Source organism: Pseudophryne corroboree (genome assembly GCF_028390025.1).
Source record: "Pseudophryne corroboree isolate aPseCor3 chromosome 3 unlocalized genomic scaffold, aPseCor3.hap2 SUPER_3_unloc_35, whole genome shotgun sequence".
Taxonomy (NCBI): domain Eukaryota; kingdom Metazoa; phylum Chordata; class Amphibia; order Anura; family Myobatrachidae; genus Pseudophryne; species Pseudophryne corroboree.
In genome coordinates, this window is record NW_026967525.1 from 32,878 (window position 1) to 50,928 (window position 18,051).

General features: G+C 48.6%; 1 protein-coding gene across 1 annotated transcript in view; it reads right to left on the minus strand.

The window, feature by feature from the left end:
• Window positions 1–18,051, minus strand: part of LOC134984096 (gastrula zinc finger protein XlCGF26.1-like) — a 113,086-nt gene that overhangs the window by 21,165 nt on the left and 73,870 nt on the right. The window lies entirely within an intron of this gene.

Sequence of the window (18,051 nt, forward strand, 5' to 3'; positions counted from 1 at the left end):
CTAACAGACCAGAATAAATTCAGAATACTTGTGAGACATATCCTGTGTGGTTGTTTCATTTAAGTGTTCTCCCAACGCGTTGGCCCCTGCTTCAAAGAGGTGACTTGATACTTGGAGAATTATTTCTTTAGTGACCAGACGGAGCTGATGAGGCCAGCACCATCAATTGTGAGGGGGTTCACCTAGGTCTGCAGCTTATCTCCTCGAATAACTCCCTTTTAGTCCCAGCTAAAGTTTCCTTTGGCAGCCTCAGTTCTTCGGTGTCGGCTTTTGTTGACAGTGGAGCTGCAGGAAACTTTATGGATTTAACTTGGGCTAAGGCCTTAGGCATTCCTCAGTTATCTTTGGGTAGGTGTGTCACCATGCATGGCTTAGATGGGAGTCCACTGTCCAATGGGGTTATTTCTCTCTGTACACCCCCTGTACTACTTACGGTAGGAGCTCTTCATTCTGAAAAAATCGAGTTCTTCCTTACCCATTGCCCAGCAGTTCCAGTGGTTCTGGGTCACCCTTGGCTGGCCTTTCATAATCCCACCATTGATTGGCGGTCGGGGGAGATTTCACAATGGGGTACCTTCTGTGATAAGGAATGTATTACGTTTCCAGTCAGAATAGCAGCTGCCATTCCTGAACTCATTCCCGTGGAATACCAAAAGTTTGCTGATGTGTTCTCCAAGGGCAATGCAGACATTCTGCCTCCACATCGGCCTTATGATTGTGCTATTGAGCTAATTCCTGGTGCCGCATTGCCAAAGGGAAGGTTATATGCTTTATCCGGGCCAGAAACTGCGGCCATGAATGATTATGTTAAGGAGAGCCTAGGGAAAGGATTTATTAGGCCATCAAAATCTCCTTTAAGTGCAGGCTTCTTCTTTGTGGAGAAAAAGGATGGCTCGCTTAGACCTTGCATTGACTTTAGAGCCCTGAATAAAATCTCAGTTAAAAATACTTATCCTCTGCCGCTGATTTCTGTCCTCTTTGATCAGCTGCGTTCGGCTGTGACTTTTTCTAAAATTGACCTAAGAGGAGCGTATAATCTCATCCGAATCAAGTCTGGAGATGAGTGGAAGACGGCCTTCAGTACTCAGTCGGGTCACTACGAGTACCTGGTGATGCCGTTCGGCTTGTCTAACGCTCCAGCAGTTTTCCAGGACCTCATTAACGATGTGCTCCGTGACTTCCTAGGGAAATTCGTGGTCGTTTACTTAGATGACATCCTGATTTATTCTGACTCAATTGAACAACATGTTACCCAGGTGCGTCAGGTTCTTCAAAAGTTACGTGAGAATCATCTATATGCCAAGCTGGAGAAATGTGAGTTTCAGGTCACGGAGGTATCTTTTTTAGGGTACATTATTTCCCCTCGGGGATTTTTTATGGAACCTAAGAAGCTCCAGGCCATCCTTAGTTGGGCGCAACCCACCAATTTAAAAGCAATTCAGCGCTTTTTAGGGTTTGCGAATTATTATAGGAGGTTCATTCATTCTTTTTCCGACCTGGTTGCTCCCATTGTGGCTCTGACAAAGAAAGGAGCGGATCCTACCAACTGGTCACGTGATGCTGAGTTGTCCTTTCGGGCCCTGAAACAAGCTTTTGTCTCGGCTCCAGTCCTCAGACATCCCAATCCAGAATTGCCCTGCGTTGTGGAGGTTGATGCCTCGGAGGTTGGAGTGGGGGCTATCCTATCTCAAAAGGATCCGGAGTCTCTGGAACTACATCCTTGTGCCTTTATGTCCAGGAAATTCTCCTCCGCTGAATCCAACTATGACATTGGTAACCGGGAGTTACTGGCAATAAAATGGGCTTTCGAGGAGTGGAGGCATTGGCTGGAGGGAGCAACACATACTATTTCAGTATTGACTGACCATAAAAACCTGCAATACATCGAATCAGCTAAGCGGCTGAATGCCCGGCAGGCTCGTTGGGCTTTATTCTTTACTCGTTTCAAATTTATTATCACTTTCAGGCCAGGTTCCAAGAATACCAAGGCGGATACCCTGTCACGCAGTTTTCTTCCGGTTCACAATAACAGTCCTGTTACTCCCATACTTCCATGTTCAGTCATTTGGGCAGGCCTCACACAAGATTTATTTACCCAGTTAAAACAGCTTCAACACCAAGCTCCTGGAAATACTCCTGCTGGTCGTCTTTACGTCCCTGAGTTTTTGAGAGCTACTGTTTTGACTGAGTTCCATGATAACAAAGTTTCCGGGCATCCGGGGATCTCTAAGACTTTGGAGTTAGTCTCCCGCTCAGTATGGTGGCCTGGTCTTTCTAAAGACGTTAAGGAGTTTGTTTTTTCATGTCAGGTTTGTGCACAGCATAAGGTTCCCCGTTCCTTGCCTATCGGGCAACTTATGCCCTTAAATGTCCCCCTCAGGCCATGGTCTCATATTTCCATGGATTTTGTGGTAGACCTTCCCCTTTCAGCCGGATTCCGAGTCATATGGGTGGTAGTGGACCGTTTTAGCAAGATGGCTCATTTCATTGCTCTTCCCCGACTGCCATCTGCCCAAGGATTGGCAGTTTTGTTTCTCCGCCATGTTTTCAGACTTCATGGGTTGCCCACTGATATTGTTTCTGATCGGGGTCCACAATTCATTGCACAATTCTGGAAGTGTTTTTGTGCTTCATTAAAGATGAAATTGTCATTAACATCCGGTTACCACCCCCAATCCAACGGGCAAACCGAGCGAGTTAACCAATCATTGAAACAGTATTTGCGTTTGTACTCAGCCAAACTCCAGAATGATTGGTCCGAGTTTCTTCCATTGGCGGAGTTTGCTTACAATAATTCTTGTCATTCCTCCACTAATGTGTCTCCATTCTTTTCAGTTTTTGGTTTTCACCCCAGAGCTAATTCTTTTTTTCAACATTCCTCAGTTTCCTCGCTAACCTTAACCTCCCATCTCAGAGCCATTTGGAAAAAAGTGCACCTTGCTCTCAGAAAAGCGGCCTTTCAAGAGAAAAATTTTTCTGACAGGCTCCGACGTCCTTGCACTTTTAAAGGTGGGAGATAGGGTATGGTTGTCGACTCGTAACATTAGACTTCGACAATCCTCGGCTAGATTGGGACCCAAATTTATTGGACCATTTCATATTATTAAAAAAGTCAACCCAGTTGCTTTCCGGTTACGTTTACCAAGATCTCTCCGGATTGGAAATACGTTTCATTGCTCCCTGTTGAAACCATACGTTTCTTCCAGTAGATTTCCTCGGAAGATCTCTCAGGGAAGATCTCCAGTGGATGAACAGGGACAACAGGAGTTCCTGGTGAAGAAGGTTCTCGATTCCAAATTGTCCCGGGGCAGGCTTTATTTTCTGGTTCACTGGAGAGGCTATGGTCCAGAGGAAAGGTCTTGGGTCCTGGATAAGGATCTTCATGCCCCGAGGCTCAAGAGGGCATTTTTTCGTGAATTTCCTCGGAAGCCTGGCTTTAGGGGTTCCTTGACCCCTCCTCAAGGGGGGGGTACTGTTAGGCGCCGGGGTCCGCTCGTCGGTGCGGCCCGGCGCCTAGCAACCCGGGACGCCATACGCGTACAGCCACCGGCTCCCTGGCAACGCTAGACGCCGGGCGCACTGAGCCGCACGGACCCTAGCAACGGGGACGCCACTGGCTGACCGCGTTCCCCGTTGCTGGGTCCAGTTAAAATGATTGTGCACCTGTTTCCTGGCCGTGCAGCAAGGCAGCTGCACGGCATTTATGTAATCAGCCCTGTCAGCAGCTGATTGGAGGACTCCTGTTTATATGCACTCTCAGGGCTTCTCACAGATGCCGGTAATAGCTTCCTGCATGCTGTCCTTGTTTGCTGAGAGTCTGTTTCCAGTCTTGCTGTATCCGGTCGTTCCAGTCTCCAGTAGTCCTGTACTCGGAAGTTGTCATCTTGTTCCTGGAGTCCTGACTGATCACCGTTTAACATCCAGTGGTGTTCGTGAGTCGCGGCTTTGCCGTGTGTTGCGGCTTGGCCGCTTTACCATTTATTATTTGTGTTTTGGAGCATTTTGCGGAGGGTTCTGCTTCCACAGGTCCACTCTGGTATCCGGTGGTGCTGGGTAGGAGTATTGGACAAGTGGATTTTTGGTTGTCCTTTTCCCTGGCGGTTTTTCCGCACATACTTCAGGTCTTTGCTAGTTAGCTTGTTGCCCCTGGCCTGTTGTCAGTCAGAGGTCCTCTTGTTATCATCCTGCCTCGGATTTCCCTTTGTCTCTCATTAAGACCGGGGGGCACCGGAGTTGGGCAGACATAATCCGCCCTTCAAACGTGGCTGCCAAGGGCTCAAGAAACCATAGCCTCGCAAGGGATTTCCGATAGCACGGGTGAGACAATAGAGTTAGGGCGCCAGGGGCAACTAGTCTTTCCTGCTCCCGTTACCAGCATTCCATTCCAGCGCTCTGGTCATTGTCATAAGATCTCCTCTGGTCAGGAGTGCTGGGAATCATAACAGACCCCAGGTGCACCATGCTCCGAGCAGGGACCAGTGAGAACTTTTTCCAGTTCATGAGCCACCCGTGGGCTTGTAGGAATTGTACCATCAGTTCCAGATGACTGAGGAGAACATCTTGGGGGTTTGCCCAGATCAGCAATTCGTCCAGATACAACAGGATTCTGATTCACTGACGACGGACATGGGCCGTCATCACAGCCATTACCTTGGTGAAGATCCGAGGAGCTGTGGTCAGTCCAAATGGCAGAGCCTGGAATTGGTAATGTAGGTTGCCAATAGCAAACCGCAGATATTGCAGATGCGAAATGGCAATAGGTATGTGGAGATAAGCATTCTATATGTCCTGGGATACCATATAGCAGGCATGGCCAACCTGCGGCTCTCCAGCTGTTGTGAAACTTCAAGTCTCATGATGCTCTGCTACTGCTTTTCTATTTGGGAAAGCTAAAACTTTGTCAGGGCCTGCTGGGATGTGTAGTAGCTGGGATGCACTGCAGGCACAAACTTAAAAACAGCTCCAGTGCCTGGAGGCGGGGTTATAGAGGAGATGGTGCAGTGCATCCTGGGAACAGTCAAAGCTTTAGGCTGTGGTGCCTCGGATCAAGATCAAACTCTACACCCCAATCTATTCCCTGTGGAATCCCAGTGTACCCCGCTGTAGAAATACAGTATATGTGTGCAGGGCACAGAGCGGGGAAGGCAGCAGGACAGGATAGGGGAATGGTGCAGGGCAGAAAGCAGGGGAGGCAGCAGGACAGGGTAGAGGAATAGTACAGGGCACAGAGCAGGGAGACAGCAGGACAGGGTAGGGGAATGGTGCAGGGCACAGAGCGGTGAAGCAGCAGGACAGGGTAGAGGAATGGCGCAGAGCACAGAGCGGGGAGGCAGCAGGACAGGGTAGGGGAATAGTGCAGGACACAGACAGGCAACATCAGAAATAGGAAGACATCAGAAGGTTAGAGCAGGATACAGAGACAGATCAGCAGATAAAGAGCATTAGTACGGAGCCTCCATGAACAAAGCCTGGAGGCAGCCATTGTATAATGACAGGAGTGTGGTTATAGCTCTGTGTGAGTGAGAAAAATAGGATTTTAATTACCTACTGGTAAATCCTTTTCTCGTAATCTGTAGAGGATACTGGGAACCATTTAGTACCATGAGTATAGATGGGTCCACTAGGAGCCATGGGCACTTTAAGAATTTGATAGTATGGGCTGGCTCCTCACTCTATGCCCCTCCTACCAGACTCAGTCTAGGAAACTGTGCCCGAGGAGGGACATACTTTGAGAGAAGGATACAAAAGGACAGTGGTGAGATTCCGAACCAGCACACACGAACAAGAGGAAAGCCATGCTAACCAAACTGTAAAAGAGGAACAGCAATGGCTGAATAAATCAACAATACTTAACGAAATAACAGTGCAGGAAGTACGAAGCACTGGGCGGGTGCCCAGCAACCTCTACGGACCACGAGAAAAGGATTTACCGGTAGGTAATTAAAATCCTATTTTCTCTTACGTCCTAAAGGATACTGGGAACCATTTTACCATGGGGAAGGACCAAAGCTCCCAAATCGGGTGGGAGAGTGCTGAGGTTCCTGCAGAACTGAATGACCAAACTTAAGGTCCTTAGAGTCCAAAGTATCGAACTTGTAGAACTTAGCAAACGTGTTCGAACCTCACCAAGTAGCTGCTTGGCAGAGCTGTAAAGCCGAGACACCCCAGGCAGCTGCCCAAGAAGAACCCACTGACCTAGTAGAGTGGGCCTGTACAGATCTTGGAACCGGTAATCCTGCCATGGAATAAGCATGCTAGATAGTGAACCTGATCCAGCATGCAATGGACTGCTTTGAAGCAGGACACCCAATTTTAATGGGATCATAAAGAACAAACAGCAAGTCCGAAATTCTGTGATGAGCCGTTCGCATTACATACACCTTCAAAGCCCTCACAACATCCAAAGACTTTGAAGTAGCAGAGGTTTCGGTAACAACCGCAACCACAATAGGTTGGTTGATGTGAAAAGGAGACACCACTTTTGGAAGAAATTGCTGGTGAGTTTTGAGTTCAGCTCTGTCTTCTTGGAAAATTAAATAGGGGCTCTTGTGAGACAACGCCCCCAGCTCTGACACACGTCTTGCTGAAGCCAAGGCCAACAGTGTGACGGTCTTCCACGTAAGATATTTTACGTCAACCTTCAGTAACGGTTCAAACCAGTCCGAATGGAGGAACTACAGCACTAAATTGAGATTCCAAGGTGCCGTGGGAGGCACAAAGGGACGTTGGATGTGCAGAACACCTTTCAAGAATGTCTAGACCTCAGGGAGAGAAGCCAATTGTTTCTAAAAGAAAATGGATAAGGCTGAAATCTGGACTTTTATGGAGCCTAGACATAGGCCCACATCCACACCTGACTGTAGAAAAAGCAGTAAATGTCCCAGATGAAATTCCACCGCAGAAAATTTCCTGTTCTCACACCAAGAGATGTATTTCTTCCAAATACGGTGGTAATGTTTAGACGTTACCCCCTTTCTGACTTGGATCATAGTCGGGATGACCTTGTACGGCATCCCCTTCCGGGCTAGAATTAGCCATTCAACTTCCAACGTCAAACGTAGCTGCGGTAAGTCTTGAAAGACAAACGGGCCCTGTTGCAGGGGATCCTCGCAAAACGGTAGAGGCCACGGACCTTTTAATAGCATCTCCAGAAGGTCCGCGTACCAGGCCCTTCTTGGCCAGTCCAGAGCAATGAGGATTGTCTGAACCTTTTCCCTTTTTATTATTTTGAGAATTCTTGGGATCAGAGGAAGTGGAGGAAACACATACACCATTTGATAGATCCATGGAGTCACCAGAGCATCCACCACCACTGCCTGTGGGTCTCTCGACCTGGAACAACACTGCTTGAGCTTCTTGAGACGAGAGGCCATCATGTCGATCTGTGGATATTCCCACCGACGTATGAAGTACGTGAACACCTCCGGGTGTGGGCCCCACTCCCCCGGGTGCAGGTTGTGTCTGCTGAGGAAGTCTGCTTCCCAGTTGTCTACTCCCGGAATGAAGACCACTGACAATGCCACAGCGTGTTTTTCTGCCCAGAGGAGAATGCTAGTCACCTCTGACATTGCTGCTCTGCTTTTTGTTCCGCCTTGTCGGTATATGTACGTTACCACCGTCACATTGTCTGACCTGACCCGAATGGCCTGATCTTGAAAAAGATATGAGCCTTGCAGAAAAGCGTTGTATATAGCCCTGAGTTACAGAATGTTGATTGGAAGGACAACTTTCTGACTTGACCATCTTCGCTGAAATTGCACCCCATAGGTGACTGCTCCTCAACCTCTGAGGCTTGCGTCTGTGGCTAGCAGAATCAAATTCTGAATCCCGAACCGACGACCCTCGATTAGGTGAGAAGTCTGAAGCCACTATACAGTAGAAAAGAAATCCTGGCTCTTTGCGACAGACTAATCCTCTGGTGCATGTGAAGATGCGATCCAGACCACTTGTCCAACAGATCAAGCTGGAAAGGTCTTGCGTGAAATCTTCTGTACTGAAGTATTTTTCCCAGTTTTCCCAGAAGACGAATGCATAGATGCACCTATATCCAGGTTGGCTTCAGGACATCCCCAACCATCGACTGGATTACCAATGCCTTTTCCAACAGAAGGAACACCTTCTGCGACTGTGTCCAGTATCATCCCCAGGAATGGAAGCCTCAGTGTTGGCTCTAGGTGAGATTTCGGAAGGTTCAGAATCCACCCATGATCCCGGAGTAATCTGGTTGAGAGGGCAATGCTGTCCAACAACCTCTCTCTGGACGACACCTTTATCAGAAGATCATCCAGGTACGGAATAATGCTCACTCCCTGTTTGCGGAGGAGAAAACAGGATTTTAATACCTACCGGTAAATCCTTTTCTATAAGTCCGTAGAGGATGTTGGGGACACCAAAAGAACAAAGGAATATAGACGGAGCCGCAGGAGACATGGGCACTTTAAGACTTTCAAAGGGGCGTGACCTGGCTCCTCCCTCTATATCCCTCCCCAGACACAGTTTGGAACTGTGCCCGGAGAGACGGACATTTCGAGGAAAGGAATTAATAACAAGGTGAGCCTATTACCAGCTTACGCCATAAACATGCCGAATAACATGGTATTCAACTGAACACGTCAACGGACATGAACAAAATTCAGCAACAAGCTGAAGAAACCATAACACAACCTGTGTGTAACCAGAACTAAACTGCAGATACAGTACACACTGGGACGGGAGCCCAACATCCTCTACGGACTTACAGAAAAGGATTTACCGGTAGGTATTAAAATCCTGTTTTCTATTACGTCCTTGAGAATGTTGGGGACACCAAAAGAAGGTAGGTATTAAAATCCTGTTTTCTATTACGTCCTTGAGAATGTTGGGGACACCAAAAGAACCAAGGGATCATACCAAAGCTCTATAACGGGTGGGAGAGTGCGGATGACTCTGCAGCACCGATTGACCAAATTTCAGGTCTTCATCGGACAAGGTATCAAACTTGTAAAACTTAGCAAACGTGTTTGACCCCGACCAAGTAGCAGTTCGGCAAAGTTGCAATGCCGAGACACCCCAGGCAGCCACCCAGGACGAGCCCACCTTCCTAGTGGAATGGGCCTTAACCAATTTCGGTAACGGCAGGCCTGCCATGGAATGAGCCTGCTGAATCGTTTGACATATCCAGCGGGCGATGGTCTGCTTGGAAGCAGGACACCCAATCTTAGTGGGAGCATAGAGGACAAACAGAGACTCTGTTTTCCTAAGTGGAGCCGTTCTGGCGACATACATTTTCAAAGCTCTGACCACATCCAGAGCCTTTTCCTCAGCCAAAGCACCAGTAGCCACTGGTACCACAATAGGCTGATTTATATGAAAGGAAGAAACCACCTTTGGCAGAAATTGTTGTCTAGTCCTCAATTCTGCTCTATCTTCATGAAAAATCAAATAAGGGCTCTTGTGAGACAAGGCCGCCAACTTAGACATCCGCCTTGCGGATGCTAAAGCTAACAATATGGCAACCTTCCACGTGAGGAATTTCAACTCCACTTTACGTAAAGGTTCAAACCAATGTGATTTAAGGAATGCTAAAACCACATTAAGGTCCCAAGGTGCCACAGGGGGCACAAAGGGAGGTTGGATGTGCACCTCAGGAAGTGAGGCCATTTGTTCCTGAAAGAAAATTGACAACGCAGAAATCTGCACCTTTATGGAGCCTAATTTAAGGCCCACATCCACTCCATTCTGTAGAAAATGGAGAAAACGTCCAAGGTCAAATTTCTCCACTGGAGCTTTCTTGGACTCGCACCAGGAAATATATTTCCTCCAGATACGGTGATAGTGTTTCGACGTCACACCCTTCCTAGCAAGGATAAGGGTAGGGATGACTTCATTGGGAATACCCTTTTGGGGTAAAATCTGGCGTTCAACCGCCATGCCATCAAACGTAGCCGCTGTAAGTCTTGATAGACGAACGGCCCCTGTCATAGCAGGTCCTCGCGAAGAGGAAGAGGCCAGGGATCTTCTATCAGTAATGTCTGAAGATCTGGGTACCAAATTCTCCCTGGCCAGTCTGGAACTACAAGGAGCGCTGGAACCTTTGTTCTTCTCAAAATTCTCAGAACCCTTGGAATGAGAGGAAGCGGAGGGAATATGTATACCGACTGAAACACCCAATGTGTCGTCAGTGCGTCCACTGCCGCCACCTGAGGGTCCCTGGACCTGGAACAATACTTCATAATTTTCTTGTTGATGTGAGAAGCCATCATGTCTATATGGGGAACCCCCCAGAGACTTGTCACCAGTGTGAAGACATCCTGGTGGAGACTCCACTCTCCTGGATTTAGGTCGTGTCTGCTGATGAAGTCTGCTTCCCAGTTGTCCACTCCTGGAATGAACATTGCTGACAGAGCGCTTACATGCTTCTCCGCCCAGCGAAGAATCTTTATGGATTCCGCCATTGCTGCTCTGCTTTTTGTGCCGCCTTGGCGGTTTGTGTATGCTACTGCCGTGACATTGTCCGACTGGATCAGGATTGGCAGGTTTAGAAGAAGATGATCTGCTTGTAGAAGGCCGTTGTAAATGGCTCTCAGTTCCAGAACGTTTATGTGAAGATGAGTTTCTGGACCTGACCATCTTCCTTGGAAGGTCACCCCCTGAGTGACAGCCCCCCAACCTCGGAGACTTGCATCCGTGGTCACTAGGATCCAGTCCTGGATCCCGAACCTGCGTCCCGCTAAGAGGTGAGAGCTGTGGAGCCACCACAGGAGTGAGATTCTGGTGTTGGAAGATAGAACTATTCTCCTGTGCATATGAAGGTGGGACCCCGACCACTTGTCCAACAGGTCCCACTGAAACACCCTGGCATGGAACCTTCCGAACTGGAGGGCCTCGTATGCTGCAACCACTTTCCCCAGCAATCGAATGCATTGATGAATGGAGACTGTTTTTGGTTTCAGTATGAGTTTTACCAAACTCTGAAGTTCCAGAGCCTTCTCCAAAGGGAGAAACACTCTCTGCTGGACCGTGTCCAGAATCATGCCCAAAAACTCCAACCGTGTTGTCGGGATTAACTGTGACTTCGGCAAGTTTAAAAGCCAGCCGTGTCATTGCAGAATATACAGGGACAGTGCAATGTCCTGTATCAATTTGTCCTTGGACCTCGCCTTTATCAGGAGATTGTCCAAGTACGGGATAACTGTAACTCCTTGCTTGCGGAGGAGAACCATCATTTCCACCATTACCTTGGTGAAAATCCTCAGAGCCGTGGACAGGCCAAACGGCAACGTTTGAAATTGGTAGTGAGTATTCTGAACAGCAAATCTCAGGTAACTTTGATGAGGGGGATAGATGGGGACAGGAAGGTATGCATCCTTTATGTATAATGAGACCATGAACTCCCCCTCCTCTAGACTGGAGATCACTGCTCTGAGGGACTCCATTTTGAATTTGAATTTCCTTAGGAAGAAATTGAGAGATTTCAGGTTGAGGATCGGTCTCACCGAACCGTCCGGTTTTGGTACTACAAACAGGCTGGAATAAAAGCCCTCCCCTTGCTGTTCCATGGGAACCGGTACTACAACCTGATTTTGATATAACTTTTGTATCGCCCCACAGACCAGATCCCTGTCTGGGTGCGAGGCTGGTAAGGTTGATTTGAAAAAACGTCGAGGGGGGGCGTCTTGAAACTCCAGTTTGTACCCTTGGGACACAATTTTTAACACCCAAGGGTCTAGGTCTGAGTGAACCCAAACCTGACTGAACAGCTTCAGACGTGCCCCCACCGGAGTGATCTCCTGTACAGTAGACCCGGTGTCATGCTGTGGATTTTGCAGAAGCCGGGGAGGACTTCTGCTCCTGGGAACCCGAGGAGGCGGGTGCCCTCTTCCCTCTTCCTCTGTGGGAAAGAAAAGAATTTCCTCTGCCTTTTTTATATTTGTTGGGCCGAAAGGACTGCATGTTATAATGGTGCGGTTTCTTTTGTTGCGCAGGAACAAAAGGTAAATATGTCGACTTACCCGCGGTAGCTGCCGACACTAAATCAGTAAGACCGTCACCAAAGAGTTCGCCACCTTTAAAGGGGAGAGACTCCATATTTTTCTTGGAATCTGCGTCAGCATTCCACTGGTGAGTCCAGAGCGCTCGCCTAGCTGCAGTTGACATAGCATTTGCCTTAGCACCCAGCAGGGTAGCGTCTCTAGCAGCCTCTTTCAAGTACGCAGCTGCATCTCTGATATAACCCAGTGTCATATGGATGGTATCCTTATCAAGAGTATCCAAACCCGAAGACAACCCGTCTGCCCACTTTTCAATAGCGCTACTCACCCACGCAGACGCAGAGGTCTGAGTTGCGTCCCCGTGGTAGCAAAAATAGCTTTCGAAGTAGCCTCGTGCTTACGGTCAGCCGGTTCCTTAAGGGTCGTTGACTGAGCCGCAGGGAGGGCCACCTGTTTAGACAAGCGCGCCAGGGCTTTGTGAACCGTGGGGGGTGTCTCCCATTTTTCCCTATCAGCAGCGGGAAAAGGGTACGCCACAGGAATTCTTTTAGGGACCAAGAATTTCTTATCAGGGGTATTCCATATGCCCTCACATAGAGAATTCAGTTCAAAACAGAGGGGAAACGTTACCGAGCGTTTCTTCTCCCCATAAATGAGGACCCTGGTTTCAGGTGTAAAAGGGTCCTCATTAATGTGCAAAACATCTTTAACTGCCACAATCATATACTGAACACTCTTTGCCAATTTAGGATCTAACCTAGAATCTGCATAGTCGACATCGGTTTCAGAGTCCGTGTCGGTGTCAGCTAACTGGTCAATATTACATTTGAGAGAACCCATAGGGTCCTGGTGCAATATGGCATCCTCCATAGATCTCTGCCATACCTGGATCTTAGATTCAGACTGAGAAAATTGTTGACTTAAAAGTATGACATTTGCCTTCAAAGCATTCAACTTAGAAATCCAGTCAGCAGTCGGCTGTGCCGACAAAGGGACCCCCAACACGGGAGGTGTCCCCAATAAGTTATCCCCTGGTGAGGAGAACTCTGCCTCAGACATGTCGTCCTCTAGAAAGACATCCCACAAACACAAAGCCTGTCAGGAACACAAAGGGAGATAGCCAGCTCACACCCCAGCGCCAAATTGTGCAGGTCTGACAACACCCTGAAGTGTCACAGAGCTGCAGCGCTATATTATATTATAATAATAATAACTGTGCCCCCCCCCGTTTTGCAATAAATCCCCTGGTACTTGCTGCTTTGAGGAAGGACCAGCGGTGCTGCTTGGAGGAGGAAATGGCGCCAAGTGAGCTGTGGGGACGAAGCTCCGCCCCCTGTAATGGCGCGCTTCGGTCCCGCTATTTCATTAATTATTTATCCTGGTGGGGGTTATATACAGTATATCTATACATGCCAGCCTTATTTGAGGTCCAAATTGCTCCCCAGGGCGCCCCCCCCAGCGCCCTGCACCCAGTGGTGTGTACTGTCCGGGAGCCTGGTGTGCACTGAGCAAATCACGCTGCACGGTACCTCTATGCTATCTTTGTTGAAGAGAAGATGTCTTTTCGTCACATACTCACCTGTCTTCTGACTTCTGGCTAGAAGAGGGGGGACGGCAGGCTGTGGGAGGGAGCATCCAGGAGCGCCCGGCGTTCTTCTCCCCTCAGGAGCTGAAGGCATCCTGTCAGCAGCAGGAGAGCCCTGAAACTCAATAGAAGTGGGTCTAGACTGCTCTCCCCTCTTGCCCACGAAGCAGGGAGTCTGTAGCCAGCAGATCTCCCCAAAATAAAAAACCTAATATTAAGTCTTTTCAGAGAAACTCTAAGAGCTCCCCCGAGTGCCTGTGTACTCTCCGGGCACATTTCTAAAACTGAGTCTGGGGAGGGATATAAAGGGAGGAGCCAGGCCACGCCCCTTTGTCTTAAGTCTTAAAGTGCCCATTTTTCCTACGGATCCGTCTATATCCCTTGGTTCTTTTGGTGTCCCCAACATCCTCAAGGACGTAATAGAAACATCTCTGCCATCACCTTGGTGAACACCCTCTGTGCCGTGGAGAGACCAAATGGCAGGGCCTGGAACTGGAAGTGACAGTCCTGCAGTGCAAACCATAGATAAGCCTGAGGGGCGGACAGATTGGAATATGAAGGTACGTATCCTTGATATCCAGAGACACTAGGAATTCCCCCTCCTCCAGACCTGAGATCACCGCTCTCAGAGACTCCATCTTGAATTGATCACCCGTAAGTACTGGTTCAATGACTTGAGGTTCAAAAATGGCCTTACTGAACCGTCCGGTTTCGGTACTACAAACAGGTTGGAATAATATCCCTTGTTTTGCAGATGAGGTGGAACTGGAACAATGACCTGAGTCTGTACCAATTTCTGAATGGCGTCCTGTAAGGTTATACTTGCTTCCTGAGAAACTGGTAAGCCTGATTTGAAGAATCTGTAAGGTGGGAGCTCCTGAAACTCCAGTCTGTAGCCCTGGGAGATAAATCCTATGACCCAGGGATCCTGGCATGATGTCGTCCAGATGTGACTGAAAAATTTATGTCTGGCTCCCACCTGCTGGTCTTCCAGGCATCGCGGTCCACCGTCATGCTGACGGCTTTGAGGAAGCAGAACTTGAGTTCTGTTCCTGTGAACCTGCAGTTGCTGGTTTTCGTGGTTTACCTCTAGCGCCTCTGGTGGCTATAGAAGAACCTCTGGTTTTCCCTTAAACTTGGCTGTTCGAAAGGACTGCAAATTGGAAGCTGAGTAGGCCTTCCTGACTGGGGAGCTGTGGAAGGAAGATATGTGGGCTTATCCGCAGCAGCTTTGGAGATCCATTTATCCAGTTCATCTCCAAATAAGGCCTCACCTGTAAATGGTAGGCCTTCCATGCCTTTCCTGGAATCCGCATCAGCAGTCCACTGGCGTAGCTGACACTGCCATAGCAGTGGTGCATGCATTAAGCAAACCTATTTCTTTTATGGCTTCCACCATAAAGTTCGCAGAGTCCTGTATATGTTGCAAGAGTAAAACAACTTCCCCCCTAGATAAGGAATCTAACCCCTCAATTAGGTTACCTGACTATTTAGCAATGGCTTTTGTGATCCAAGCACATGCTATAGTGCAGGGGTGGCCAACCAGTAACAGACAAAAAGCCAAAAAATCTAGTTAGGTACATCAAAGGTACGCCGAAGGCGCACTTGCAAAAATGGGGTGTGGCCTTGTGCCTGCTAGACCACGCCCCTGGTATAAAATACATTGAAAAGGCCAGATCCAATATAAAATACATTAAAAAAACCACTTCCACATAAAATAATTGAAAAGGTCAGATTCACAAAATACACTTCAGCTCCCCAATGTATCACTCCAGCCAGCTCCCCCATGTTACTCCTGCTACCATCCTCCTATGTCACTCCAACCAGCTCCCCATGAGTCACTCCTACAAGCACCCTCCTGTGTTACGCCAGCCAGCTCTCCCATGGGTCACTCCAGGCCACCCTCATGTGTCACTACAGCTCCCACAACTCATGCCATTGCTGCAGCCCCAAATGTGTCCTCTGTTTGCCGGTGGGTGTCTTACCTCATGTATCTGGCTCCCTCAGTTCTCAGTGCCCGTAGTGCTGCTGCGTGTCTGGCTGGAGTGCAGCAGTTTCCGGATCCGTTGTGATCATGTGATTTTGAGTGTTGGGAGCCACATCTGAATAAAGAAAGAGCCGCATGTGGCTGAAGAGCCACTGGTTGGCCACCGCTGCTATAGTGGGTCTCTGGGCCACCCAAGCAGCTGTGTACAAGGATTTGAGTGTGGTCTCAATTCTATGATCAGCCGTGTCTTTTAGGGAGGCTGCACCAGGAACAGGAAACATTATTTTACGTAACAGACTAGATACTGATGCATCCACTATCGGTGGATTTTCCCATTTTTTCCTATCCTCAGGAGGAAAAGCAAAGGATGAGAGTAACCTCTTAGGGATTTGAAATTTACTATCATGGTTAACCCACGTTTCTTCAAACAGGGTATTTAGCTCCATTGACGCAGGAAAAGTGACGGAGGATTTCTTTTTAACATTAAAATAAGATTCCTCACACTTCTCTGTCACATTATCAGGAATTTGCAGAACGTCTCTGATAGCTTCTATAAGAGCCTCTATTCCCTGTGACAGAGCAGCATCCCCGCCTCTGAGTCCGCCTCACCCTCCTCCATGTCTGACCCATCATCATCAGAGTCAGACTGCAAGTTATGGGCCAGTGTACGTTTTTGCAGACAAATGGTAGTGGTCTGAGATGCTGGTTTGGGGACTGAGGGGGTCATTCCGAGTTGGTCACTCGCTAGCAGATTTTCACTGCCGTGCGGGTCGTTAGTACACTAATAATCGCTCCCCCCTGTTATGACCCCCTGGTATCGCTGAGGTAATCTGGAGTCTCTCCGGAGTAGCTGCGTGTCCCTGTCTAGTCAGCGTCTGTGTCCAATGCAGAGGGAAAATGGCGCTGGTGAGCTGCTGGATCCACTCATAGTGAAGCCCCGCCCCCGCAATGGCGAGCTGTCTTCCCGCTTTTTTTATATACTGGCTGAGGTAATTTAGTGCTTAAAATGGAGTCAGAGCCGTTTTAAGTCTGTGTTTGCCAGTGTAGGTACTGTGTACAGTTTACTGAGACTCAGTTCGCTCCCTCATAAGCTGTGCATCTGCACTGTGTACTGAGTTTGGAGACGCAGTCTGCCCCGGTTAGAAACCATGCGTCTTCATACCCTCATGCCGCCATAATGGCCGGCGACCCGCTAACCAGGACGCTGGATTAGTACTCCCCACTGTTCACTCTTCTGGCTCTGTTAGGGGTGGCAGCGTGCTGCGGGAATGTACACTCGCCGTGGTGGGACTTGCAAATATTTCCCTCAGAAGCCAGTGTCCTATCAGCGGGGATTGGGACCATTAATCCTTCAAGAGGTTGGGCCATTATCCCCCTAAGTCCCATGAAGAAGGCAGCCTGGTGCCACCTAGTCCTGCCTGAAAATAACAGATAAAATTAATGCAGAAAACTCTTCAGGAGCTTCCATAAGCGTGACCGGCTCCTCCGTGCACATTTTCTAAACAGAGTCCGTTAGGCGGGGCATAGAGGGAGGAGCCAGCGCACACTATCAAATAAAGTGCCCATGGCTCCAAGTGGACCCGTCTATACCCCACGGTACTAAATGGTTCCCAGTATCCTCTAGGACATAAGACAAATACAGTTTGTGTGAAGTGTGTATTGTGATGTGTAGGATACATCATGCTGAAAATCAGTCACTCCACTAACACTACTCGAGGAAGATAATGGGTAATGGCCCTCATTCCGAGTTGTTCGCTCGCAAGCTGCTTTTAGCAGCTTTGCACACGCTAAGCCGCCGCCTACTGGGAGTGAATCTTCGCTTATCAAAATTGCGACCGACGGATTCGCTATATTGCGATTAGACCTCTCTTAGCAGTTTCTGAGTAGCTCCAGACTTACTCGGCATCTGCGATCAGTTACTTGTCGTTCCTGGTTTGACGTCACAAACACACCCAGCGTTCGCCCAGACACTCCCCCATTTCTCCAGCCACTCCCGCGTTTTTCCCAGAAACGGTAGCGTTTTTTCGCACACACCCATAAAACGGTCAGTTTTCGCCCAGAAACACCCACTTCCTGTCAATCACACTCCGATCACCAGAACGAAGAAAAAACCGTGAGTAAAATACCTAACTGCAGAGCAAATTTACTTGGCGCAGTCGCAGTGCGGACATTGCGCATGCGCAGTTAGCGGAAAATCGCTGCGATGCGAAGAAAAATATAGAGCGAACAACTCGGAATGACCACCTATGTCACATGGGGTCTCATCACACTGACCAGTTATTTGATCATTATAGTGACGCCTCCAGTACTGATGTATGAGATACACCAGAGAGTGTGGGGAGGAGACTGGTCAGATCTCTGGGCTGGTAACACACAGTGACATGATGCGAGGAGGGAGCAGGAGTATAATAGGGGCTGATGGCTCCTGATGTATGAGATACACCAGAGAGTGTGGGGAGGAGACTGGTCAGTACTCTGGACTGGTAACACACAGTGACATGATGTGAGGG